Source organism: Panthera onca, chromosome D1, assembly GCF_046562875.1.
Source record: "Panthera onca isolate mPanOnc1 chromosome D1, mPanOnc1 haplotype 2, whole genome shotgun sequence".
NCBI classification, from domain to species: Eukaryota; Metazoa; Chordata; class Mammalia; order Carnivora; family Felidae; genus Panthera; species Panthera onca.
The window spans coordinates 28,554,153-28,567,022 of record NC_138348.1 but is presented as its reverse complement, the minus strand read 5'-3'; the positions used below and the strand labels follow the sequence as shown (position 1 = coordinate 28,567,022).

Genomic DNA, 12,870 nt, shown 5'->3' with positions numbered 1-12,870 from the left:
TTGTGGAGCCAGAAAGGAGGGAAGTGCTGTAAATAAGATGAGGGCATGCGAAAAGAAAACAAAAGTCTACCTACGGATGTTCCTAGTGAACAAGTTGGGACATTTGGAGCAACACAATAAGTAATGAAACCATTGGATTTTGCCCATAGAACAAAATGAATATTCATGAGTCCAGATTGAAAAAAGTATATAATTGAGTAGATAAATAAATAGCTAAAAAGAGACAGCTTTTTCCTACAGTAGAATTCCAATGAATAGGTATAGAAGGAAAGAAGGAGGTAGAAAATCACCATTAGGTAAATATTACAGTAATTCTTGTTGTAGACAAGATCTACAGATGGATGTTAAAAAAAATCCGTGGGAAAAATATTGAAGACTTGCAAAGTCTCAAAGTATCTCCTTCAAGATATTTGTTAACTACAAAGGGAACAACAGTAACTTTATAATGGATAAAGTTGCAGACGCCACCTTCACCAAGGGACCAAAGTTAAAACCACCAATAATAAAACATCTTGACATCATAAAACTTGATTTGAGAAGGACACAACATCATTTCTGTTGTGTTCCTGCCAAAAGTTTATAACCTTACTTCAATTGTGAGAAAACATCAAAAATCCAAATTGAGGGAAAATCTACAAAGTGAGAAGTAAGCTTCAAAACTGTCAAGAGACATGAAAAGCCTAGGAAACTGTTACAGATGAAAGGAGACAGAATTAACAAGTAGATGTAATGGGGAAGCTGCATAGGATCCCGGGACAGACAAAGAACATTAGTGGAGAAAGTGTTGAAATTCAAACTGTATCAATGTTAATTTCCTGGGTTTGATAATTATGCTAGGGTTATGTAAGATGTTAACACTCAGGGAAGCGGGGTGACGGGTATCCAGGAACCCTCTGCACTATTTTTGCCGCTTGTTTTTATAAGTTTAAAATTAGCTCAAAATAACAGTTAAAAAAAGATTTAAAAATATTTTAGTCCTCAAAGAGAATGTAATAGGAAAAACTAGTAGAGGAAATTGAAGACTAGGATGCCCCACCTACATAGTAGTGCATTACCATTTCTGACTTCTCCCTACTCTGCTTTCCTGTAGCACTTACCACCTTCTAACATCGTATTTAATTTACTTACTTATTATAGTTAGTGTGTATAGCATCTTCCCCTGCAGAAGATGGGAGGGAGGGTCTTTGTTATGGGCAAAAATTTGCAAAAGAATAAATGCAAGACAGCATATATTAAGTACATGCTACAAGCTCAGATGCCTACAAGGGTTGGCCAGGTAACTTAAATATATGAAGGGGTGTCTGTTTTGTTCACTAATGTATAATGTTGTGTGACACAAATGGGACCTGGTACACTTAATCAACGTTTTCTAGAAAAATTAATATAAGATTTTTAAATTGGGCGCAAATTATTCATCTGGAATTTTAGTAGTGTTTTGATTGTATAATAACTATGACTATCTTGACTTACACAACACAAAAGAAGGAATAAACTAAATTTACTGGTCAAAGATATTCTGGATAATACTTTTATCTGCTCCATACTAAACATTTTACTTTCTTTTTGATTCAAAACCTAAATTTGTTAGAGAGAAAAGGTATTTCTTAAAAATGCTGTAGTAAGAGTGATGGTGTTACATATTGCTGGGTGCAATATTAGTTGCTGCCTAATTTCCAGATTTCTAGAAAGAAATTAGGCATTATGTATCAAGATTCTAAAAAAATAAATGTGCTTAGGTTTTCACAAAGCAATTCCTTTTCTGGAATCTATCTTGCAGATTGAACTGTATAGATATAGTCATCACAGAGTTAGTTATGAATTAAGAGATAGTTAAGAAATGAAAAGCTGACCAAAAAAGCATATCAATAATGCAAAAATGAGTAAGTACATAACAATATATTCAAATTATGGATTACTTTGCAGGCATTAAAATGCATGTTTATGAATTGCTTTTAGTACCATGGAAAAGTGTTTGTCCTAGAATGTTAACTGAAAAAGAAGAGTATACAAAATTGTACAGACAGTATTATCACAATAATATACAATATAATTTTAAAAAGTGGAAATACGCACATGTGTAAACACTTTGGAATTTCTACCTCCCCCCTCTGCTTCTCTGTACATTACTTTTCATTAACATGTACTACTTTTAAAATCAGAGATGTTAATGATAAAATTTTAAAATATTTGATTGATCTCAAAAGTACTGTGAAATAAGGAAAAAGTCAAATGGCAAAATAAAATTTATTTAAAACCTTACAGTATTACCAGAATAATTGCTGAATGGACCCAAGATCTAAATGTAAAAAATAAAGCCAGAGAATTACTAAAAGGAAACCTAATACCACCCTGAATGCTCCCGATCTCGTCTGATCTAAAAGGAAATGTGGACAAATTTCTTTATAATCTGCAGTGAGAAAAGCTTTTCTAACTATGTCCCAAATCCTAGAAGCAATAAAAAGAAAAAAAAACCCATAAATTTGAATGCATGAAAACTTTTTAAGGAGAAACAAAAAAAAAAACAAGCAAACAATAACAACAAAAGACAAATGGTGGGGGTATTTGCAATTCTTAATATAAAGGGCTAATTTCCCTATTGTATAAAGGAATCTTAAAATTGAGAAGAAAAACAGCAAAACCTGATAGAAAAATGGGCATAAAACGTGACCATGCAGTTTACAGAAAAAAAGACACAAATGACTGTGTTGATGCTCAACATAAGTTGATGCTCAACTTGTTTCATAATAAGAGGACTGCAAATTAAAACCACACGGAGATACCATTTCTTACCTATTAGCTGGCAGAAACCCACAAGCTTGATAACACTGAGGCTGTGGGGGAACAGACCTCTCAGACATTACAGGTAGAATATAAGGGTACATTCTTATGGAGGAGAATTTGGCCATAGCTATCAAAATTACACGTGCATTTACCCTTTGACCCAGCAATCTTACTCTATGAGAGTGCCCTTCTATTTTACTTTTCATTTTCCTTGCTCCCTAACCATGTGTGCAGTTTATGGCTAGTGTGCTCTAAAGACATTCTAAGGAGACTGAGTCTTACTCTTGCCACTTTCTACAAAAAGATCTTTCTGGGAAAGATCAGATGGGTCTGTTTAGAAGTCAGGGCTGTTTTTTCCATCACCAAGGGGATTGCTGCGGAACGCCGCCCCCAAAGTTCATTATCTCAGCATTTAATGTTTTGTTTTTGTTTTTTCAAAATACAGAAAAGTAATTAGAAGACATGATGGGCAATAACCTCTGTGCCAAATTACCTTGTTTTAATTTGATGATGCTTTTGAATTGTTCAAGCTCAAATAATTAATTTAAAAACTGCCAGTCTCTTGATAGGATTTTTTTTTTGGAATGTGCATGCCAAGTATTATAAAGAATGTTTTTCACGGTAAAATCTTAACCCCCTAAGACACACAATGACCATCAGACCACTGATCTGCTTCAAATATTCGAAAGATAATAAGCCACAAGTTCACAGGAGGAAATTATTGCCTGGCCAGCCTCTAGCAGTCTAGGTCTGACTATTTCTTTAGTGACATTTATAAAACCCCATTGCTTTAATCAGATCATAAGAAGACTGAATCAGGTTTCAGATTCACTCAGGGTTGATAATTGAGCTCATTCCTGAAGGGCCTGAAGAGCACAAAAGCACTGAAGTGAAACCATGGAAATTAGTGATTTGAATAGGAGAATCGTGAACTTTGGTAAAGAAAACATTCCCCATCGGGGCTCTCACGGAACGTGCTTTGCAAAACTCTAATAAGATTAATGAAGGTAAAATTAAGGAAAACACTGTGAATCTTGTTTTCAATGGAAGGAAAGAAGAGAGAGGGAGAAAAAAGATCAACCTCATTTATACTCTTAACTATGTAATTATGAGCCTACGTGGAGGGTCCAGCAGCATGTTGCTTCTTGCTGAGGGAATGCAGTGTCTAGTTCTCTCTCGAGTTGTGGGGTTTGTCTTTGGAATAGTTGGCTTCTCCAAATGAAACTGGACCAAAATTCTGAGCCATCTTTTGTAAATGTTTGTTCTTCACAAGGGCAGGGTGACTTCCTAAGTGTGTAAGCTGGCTGGAGATCTGAGCAAGTTTAGAAAAGAGAGCCAGGCCTGCCCTTGAACTTCACGGGCGCTGCGCACAACAGCGCACACCCCCTCCACCCTGGCTTGGGGCCCTGACATGCAACCCCAAGGAGCCTCCTTTCCATTCACTCGCATCCCCTAACCACACTGGCCTTGGGGGAAGTCTGCAAACCTGGTAGGCACGCCCTGCCTTAGGAACAGTCTTCCTTCAGCTATCTGCATGGATTCCTCCCTGTCCTGCTCAAATGCACTCAATGAGGCCTTCCCTCAGGCCTCCACTTCCCCCAACTTCCCTGCCCATCTCCATGTTTCCTCTTAGCCATGGTTATTGTCTTCTAACTTAGTACACAATTAACTTATTTATTGTGTTTACTATATGACTCCCCTGATACAACATAAACTCCCTGAGAGTAGGCTTTTGTGTTTTCTGCTGTGCTATCACTAATATAGGAACAGTGCCCGGTGCACAGTAGGTTTTTAATAGTTTTTGGGTGAATAAATGAATGAATTATCCTGCACGTGCTTTATCATGACCCTAAACTTCTTCACTGCAATTGTTTATGTAATTACATTTTCCTTCATGGATTTAAAGCTCCGTGCAAGCAGAAATGGTATTTATTTCACCCAGTAAATACTCCCAACACCTGGCATAATCCTAGGTACACAAATAGGCCATCAACAATCACTTACTGAATGAAAGAATTAAACCATTCTGATCATCTTTCTGAGGATACTGAAATGGGAACAAAGAGCCACAGATTCTCAGTAACTTTGGGAAAATTTTTTGACTTGCTGGCCTCGGCTTCTCCATATAAACAATGATGGGATTGGGCCAGAGCAACAGTAAGGTCCTGTCTAGTATTTGGAGTCCATTGGACCTATGCCCTCATTCCTCTCTTCTTATCCAGTTTATTTATTTTTTATTTGAGTATAGTTGACACACAATGTTACATTAGTTTCAGGGGTCCAACTTAATGATTTGACAAGTTTATACATAATGCTATCCTCACCACAAGTATAGCTACCACGCTTTTACAACATCATTGACTACATTCCTTATGCTGTGTCTTTCATTCCCATGACTTACTCCATAACTGGAGGCCTGTATCTCTCACACCACTTCACCCATTTCTTTTTATTCACTTTTAAAAGTCCAATCAAGTATGGTTACTAAGATGTGTGCTCTTGAAAATTGTTTGCTGTGATAGTGTTCCCAATAGACATTTTAGACAGTCTTAGGGGGTTGAGACATGTAAATGGGATAGAAGAAACTGACTCATCTCTTGATACTGGTAAAGCCCATGTGATCTACCAATACCTCTTGAAATCATGAACTAAACTATTATAAGTTTTCATGGCAGCTGTAAGAAATGGCATAATTAATACAGCATGTAACAAGATGCCTTCATATATTTCTATCCTTAGTCTGTATTGTAATGTTCTCACTGCTTTAAAAACTCATTACAAACATTTGTCTTTGATTATTCTGTACTCCCAAACCTACCAGTTTTTTTTGTGGGCTAGGAATACCCATGCTTTTATTGATCCTATGTTCTCAATAGATAAAGCAGCATTAAAATATTCTGAAACTGACTGCATTTTGTTTTCTATGTTTAAATTCATTCTAATACAGAAAAGGCTAGGTGTGAATGGTCCTTGCTTAATAGTGACCAGCATACCCTGGCTCCTCCAAATCATCAAGTCTGTCCCATGAAATGCCACCAAATATAGCAGCTTCCTCAGGATATGGGCAAGTTCCCTCACACAGGGTGACCCATCATAAATTGAATCCACCCCAGTGAGGTCTTCAGTAGAGACTCAGCTTCGCTGGAAATTGATAGGAACCAATGTTGGATGGTTGAGGAGATGACATTTGAAGACTCAAGGCAAAGGAATTCTCTGGAGAGGGGATAACATGTGCAAAGTTCTTGAGGTACAAATATGCTTCGCATGTACAAAAAAATAAGAAAATACTGGTGAGACTGATATAGGGTAACTGAGCAGTCACATGGAACAAACCAATCTAAGTAAGTTTTATTCTTAATTCCCAAGTTTCTCCTTCAAAGTCTGGTCTAAATGGCAGCCCTGGAAAGGCTGGTAGGACTGAAATTTTGCACTCAGGTTGGGGCTCCCCAAGACAGAGATTGGATCAAAATCCTACTTCTGGACTTCTTAGACTGACTAATCTTTAACTGGTGGTTGTTTACATAAAGTTTCTCTACCTCTGATCTAACTACTTTGATTCTAACCCCTCCTCTTCTGTTTCTACCCTTGACCACCTTGACTTCCAACACAGCTACATAATGTCCATAGTCCAGGATCACCTGGGCCCATTCACACCTCTCTTCCTGACCTGTCAGAGCTTCTCGACTTGTCACCTAGCAAGTCAGCTTCCTGATTGTTGCCTCTCCCTTCCCTGATATCTGCTAGTGTTCACCCTTTGTCTAGCTTCCACTTCTGCCTTCTCTGTGTCTGGTTCACACCTCTGGCAGCCCGACATCAATACTCTGTCAGGTCCAGACTGCTTCTTGCTACTCTACACTTTGATGGAGGCTTTGTGCCAGGAGCTCACTTCCCCAGTCAGATGGCAACATTTAAAGAACCAGTGTTGGGGGCACCTGGGTGGCTCAGTTGCTTGAGCATCTGACTTTGGCTCCGGTCATGATGTCAGGGCTCATGAGTTCGAGCCCTGCATTGTGCTCTGTGCTGACAGCTCAGAGCCTGGAGCCTGTTTCGGATTCTGTGTCTTCCTCTCCCTCTGCCCCTCCCCAACTTGGTCTCTCTCTCTCTCTCTTTCTCTCTCTCTCTCTTCCTCTCGCAAAATAAATAAACATTAAAAAAAATTAAGGAACCAATGTTGGCTTATAAACACTGCTGGCATCACATAAGGAGTTTGGGCTGCAACATCTCAGAAACAACCTACACAGAATTTGCTGGCAAACACTCACCACCTCAATGGCAAAAGTTTCTGTAACTTTCTTCTCTGAACTCAATACCTCCTTATTTTCCAAGCCATACAACTTGATATTTTGTGATAGTTCTGCGTTATTTTTTGTTTTGTGAATATTTGAATATTGAATCCCAACAAACTATGCAGTTCTTGAAAAGCAAGAACCATGCCCTGTATTTCATCTGTAAATTTTGTATGCCTTAGTAGTGTTGTTCATCCATACAGTGAGTGCCTAGTAAATACTGGCTGATTGATACTTCATTGTCTTAATTCAGCTAGGAGTTTTGGGCACTGGAACAGAGGTGATGGAAAGTGTAGTCCCTCCTGGTAGATCTGTGTTATTGGAGCTAAATGCTACCTCTAAATGCTGGCTAAAGTTAGAGCCTGCGAGGCTGCGCAATACGACACTCCCACATCCCCGGAAGGTCCACAGTGTCACAAATCAGGACAAAAGGGCAGCCCTTCCTGCTTCATGTGATAATTAGATTGTTCACGCATTTGTTATTTCAGTGAATATTATTAGACTTATGCTCATGTACTATGTGTGGGTTATGCTATGTACAATATGCAGTACAATCATGGAGGACGCATAAAAAAAATTCTGAACCATGATGTCTGAGGTGCCCTACCTCAGCCTGAATTACAATCAGATAAAATCTTGGCTCTTCCTCACAGAGGAACATTGGGGGCAGAAATCTGCAAACAATGGGTATCACACGTCAGTATCTGGGCTGCTGGCTGGACTCCTGTCTCTGCTGGAACGTGCTGTCCGGGTGGAAAGTAAAACCATGGATCAAGACCTTTTGAATCTGGACCTCCACACTTCAGAACTTCCCTCTTCTTTTTGTAGCAGGATGTCAGATGCATTCACCACAAGATATTCTGATGTGAGCAAAAAAGAAAGATTTTAACTGCTTCCTGTGCACAGACCTTATACTAAAATGGACTTGTAAATTTTATCAATGACCACAAATGTAATGGGAAAAAAAGGACTTAAAAATCTCTTTCACTACGCCATGCCTACTGATGCTGTTATGCTTAGTATCTGTGCTAAACAGAGGTTTCATTAATTCATTAATTCATTCATTCACTGGGTTGTTTGTTCTTTCCTTTACACATTCATTTATTTAACAAATGTTTACTCAGTGCATACTGTGTGCCAGGCACTGTGCTAGGATCTACAAGTGATATAAAGATGAATAAGATACTACCTTTTGGCCTTAAAGCACTCAGAGGAAAAAGGAGGAGATAAAACATACACTTAAACTATGGATAAAAAATGTGATAAATCACCCAAGAGAATTAAAGTGCTAGGGGAACAGAGATCCGGCTTGGGAAAAGGGCTTCATAGAGGAGGTAGCTGGGGCCTAGGAGAAAGTATGGGGCCTAGGAGACAAGTATGTAGGCCTATGGTAGCTGGGGCCTAGGAGACAAGTATGTAGAAATGGGAATCAGGTTGAGGATGGGGAATTATCACCACCAACACAATTAAGCTATAGAATATTTCTATCACATCACGAAGTTCCTTCGCACCTCCTGTAGTAAGTGCCACTGCCCCATGCACCTTCATCCCACAGAGCCAGTGATTTTCTTTCTCTTCGTGTAAGTAACTTTTGCCTGTCCTAGAGTTTTACCAGGTGGAATCATACAGTATGCAGTCTTATGGATCTGGCTTTTTTCACCCACCATAACGTTTTGAGATGCTTTCATGAAGGTGTTCATTACAGTAGTTTGTTCTAATTGCAGAGTTGTATTCTACTGTATGGATATGCCACAATTTCTTTATCTATTCACCTGTTTTCCAGTTTTAAAAGACTATTGGGGGCACCTGGCTGGCTCAGTTGGTTAGTTATCCAACTCCTGACTTAGGCTCAGGTCATCATCTCATGATTTGTGGGTTTGAGCCCCTTGGTGAGTATTGTGGGTCAGGCTTTGCACTGACAGTGTGGAGCATGCTTGGGATTTTCTCCCTCTCTCCCTCTCTCTGCCCCTCCCCAGCTCACTTGTGCTCACACTCTATCAAAATAAACTTAGTAAATAAATAAATAAACAAATAAATGAAAATAAGATTATGGAAGCACCTGGGTGGCTCATTTGTTAAGGGTCCAACTCTTGATTTTGGCTCAGGTTATGATCCTACAGTGTGTGGCATGGAGCCCCGTGTCAAGCTCTGTACTGACAGCACGGAGCCTGCTTGGGATTCTCTCTCTTTCTCTCTCTCTCCCTCTCTCTCTGCCCCTTCCTTCCTCTCTCTCTCTCTCTCTCTCTCTCAAAATAAAAATAAATAAATAAATAAATAAATAAATAAATAAATAAATAAATATTTTAAAAAGATTATGCATAAAGCTGCTATGAACATTCATGTACAAGTCTCTGTGTAGACATATGCTTTCATTTCTCGTGGATAATACATAGGAGCAGAATTTCTGGATTATGTAAACAGTGAATGCTTAACTGTATATAAGCAACTGCCAGACTGGCTTCCAAAGTAGCTGTACCATTTTACACTCCCACCAGCAGTGTATGAGAGTTCCAACTACTCCACATTTACTCATACTTGGTGCTGTGATTCTTTCTAATTTTAGCCATTTTAATAGGTGTGTAGTGCAATCTCACTGTGGTTTTAATTTGCTTTTCCCTGATGACTAAAGGTGTTAAGCATTTTTTCATATGCTTGTTAGCCTTTATATTTGCTTTAGTGAAGTGTCTGTTTAATCTCCTGCCTATTTTTAATTGGGTTTTTGTCTTATTATTGAGTTGTAAGTGCTCATTATATATTTTAGGTACAAGTCCCTTATCAGGTTTATGTATTGTAAATATTGCCTCCTAGTCAGTGGTTTACTTTTCCTTACTGTAGTGGTACTTTAGAAGAGCAGAAGTTTTAAATTTTGATGAAATTCAATTTATCAGTTTTTTCATTTATGGTTTGTATTTTGTGTCCTAAGAAATCTTTGCTTTCCCAAAGTCATAAAGAGTTTCTTGTTATGTTTTCTTCTAGAACATTAATTGTTTAGCTTTGACATTTCAGCATATGATTTGTTTTCATTGTGATTATGATTAATTTTTATACAAAGTTTGAGGTAAGGGACAAGGTTTATTGTTTTGTTTTTTTTTTTCCTGTATGAATATCCAGTTGGAACACTTCCACTTACTGGGGGAAAGAAAACTTTTTCACTATTGGATTACTGTGACGCCTTTGTCAAAATCTCCTGACATTATATATGTTGGTCTGTTTCTGGGTCACATATTCTATTCCATTCATCTATGTATCCATTCTTATACCAAATCTACACTGTCCAATTTATGTAGCTTCACGGCAAGTCTTTAAATCAGATAAAGTAATTTCTTCAACTTTTTCATCTTTTACAAATGAAGAAAGCCAATTTGATTTGATTTCAGAACAACCTGTTGGCCAACAACAACCTCACAGATAGATACAATTCTGAATGATACGCACACTACCACCAATTTCAAATACTTTTCTACCCCAAATTAAGTTTCTTCATTCAATGTAAGCATTACTTCTACTTCAATACGGTGCTCTGCCAAAATTTATATTTGTATTATCACCAGAAACATGAATTATTTTACCTATAGTGATCAACTTTTTAACTAAATCTATGATAACATTCACAATAATGGAAGAAATGGCAGATGTTTCACCTTTGACCGAATGAACTTTCAAATAGTTTGCTCTTTTATTTTACGAATTGAATGTAAAAGTGGAACCACTATTGAAATTAATTGAATTGAGTTTCTATTTGAAATATCTGATATAATGCATATAAATCAGGCATCATTTAACTATTTGCAAACTTCTGTTGCTGCTAATGGAGACAATACATTAACAGCTTTGGCTTTATTTCTTGTAAATGCACAAGAAAAAAATATATATTGGGTATCTGTTGTGTACCACTTCAGATTATCTCAGCCTCCCTGATTCCACTTGGTTTTCCCACTGGTGCATCCTAAAAGTCTTTCACCTCAGCTCTGTACCTTCAGTTTGGATTTCTTTGTGTTCCAGAGCTTCGTTGCAAGACACCTTGCAGAATATTTCACATACATATACAACCTAGAGGTAAGGTAATGGCTCCTGGAAGGAACGTGTAACCAATGGGTCGGCTGTTGAATGCTACCCCTTTCTTCATCTGAAGGACTGTCTTGGAATGTGTTTAATATGGCTCTTCAGGCAGCTGGATGGATCGAACAGTAAGTCACATGGAGTAATGGCCAACTTTGATAGCACTTCTTTATGTTGACTGTGCCTCCTTCCCTGCTTTGCTCTTCCTGACCCTCATTCCTGCTACCCAAATCTCATTCACCAATAAAATACTTGAATATAAAGATTTATCTTAGGTGCTACTTTCTGGGGAACCCAGGAAAAGATATCTCAAATTAAAATAGCCAAATTAGGGGCGCCTGGGTGGCTCAGGCGGTTGGTCTTCCAGACGTCAGCTCAGGTCGAATGATCTTGCGGTTCACGGATTCGAGCCCCACATTGGGCTCTGTGCTGACAGGTCAGAGCCTGGAGCCTGCTTCGGATTCTGTGTCTCCTTCTCTCTCTGTCCTTCCCCCACTTGCATTCTGTCTCTCTCTCAAAAATGAATAACCGTGAAAAAAATTTTTTTAAATAGCCAAATTAATTTGTAAAAAGGAGAAATCACACTTGAATGAGTGACACCTAAATATAACTTCAGAAGCTGCATGTGTTATTTTTTTTTTTGCATGTGTTATCTTCTTTAAAAAAAACTGCTAATCTAATACTTCTTCAGAATATTTATGTCTTCTGATTTTCATCAGTCAATGATATCACTATGGATCCTGTAATAGATGACAGATGTGTGCAAATATTATGTGCAAGTTCATCAACTTTCTTGGAACATAGAAATTCAGTATTTAATTTTTATAAAACAAACCTACTACCTAACTCCCTGCCTTGTTTCCTTCCTTCCTTCCTTCCTCCCTCTTCTCAACCCCTCTTCATTGCTGCTGTAGTGAATACTGTGGTGTGCTGCCCAGATTCCCCCTGCAAGACTGTGACAAGGTTCCCCCAGCTGCTGGGAATGCTGGCTGTTGACAGCTCACAGTTAATTCCATATCCAAGAATTGCTCTTGCTGAAATATGCTGCTTTATTCAATGTCGTGTTATCTCCCTGGGGGTGGGCAGGGGAAGTTCCCACCCTATAAAATTGGTAAATGGCAGGGGGATGGGAGGTGGTGGTGAAGTATAAATACTTGGCCCACTTGCCTCATTTCAGGACACCCCCAAGAGATCACCCAGTTCCAGAACTCCCATGGGATCAGTTGAGGCTTCTGCTGCACCTGCATCACAATTCAATTTTCCTACTGCCCAATCCTGCTTCCCTTGCTCCCTCACAGGTGCTGTTCCCAATAACCCCCTGGAGGCAAACCTACATTTCAGAGTCTATTCTTCAAAAATCCAGCCTAAGCTGCCAAAAGGTTTTTTTTTTTTTTTTGCAACATTTTAAAAAAGCATTACCAAACAATGAAATACATGCTATTTTCATCATGCAATAAATAATAAAACCTCTGTACTGAGAGTGTTCAGTCTATTCTGTATTCACTTTTTGGTATGACTCCTCAGCCTGTATTTCCTGCACATGTTTCATGTATGCCTAACCCATAATCTCCCCATTTCTCTCTGACTCAGCCCACTGATGGTCTGGCAGGTGTACCAAGAGGCCAGCAGGAGCAGTATCATTGACTGTCTCTCCCAGTCACTGGAGATAGAAGGAACTAGCTGTCATTACTGATCCTATCTGAGGACCACTTTGGTTTTTATCGACAAGCACTCTGCACACTTT

General features: G+C 38.6%; 1 long non-coding RNA gene across 3 annotated transcripts in view; it reads left to right on the top strand.

The window, feature by feature from the left end:
* LOC132661598 (uncharacterized) overlaps positions 1 to 12,599 on the top strand; it is an 88,653-nt gene extending 76,054 nt beyond the window's left edge. For 2 of the 3 annotated variants that reach the window (XR_009602304.3, XR_009602307.3), the window contains 2 exons: positions 11,070 to 11,254; positions 12,304 to 12,599. This is a non-coding gene — a long non-coding RNA (uncharacterized LOC132661598). The remainder of the gene's footprint in view (positions 1 to 11,069; positions 11,255 to 12,303) is intronic. The other variant, XR_009602306.3, reaches the window with a different exon arrangement.
* The last annotated feature ends 271 nt before the right edge of the window (positions 12,600 to 12,870 follow it).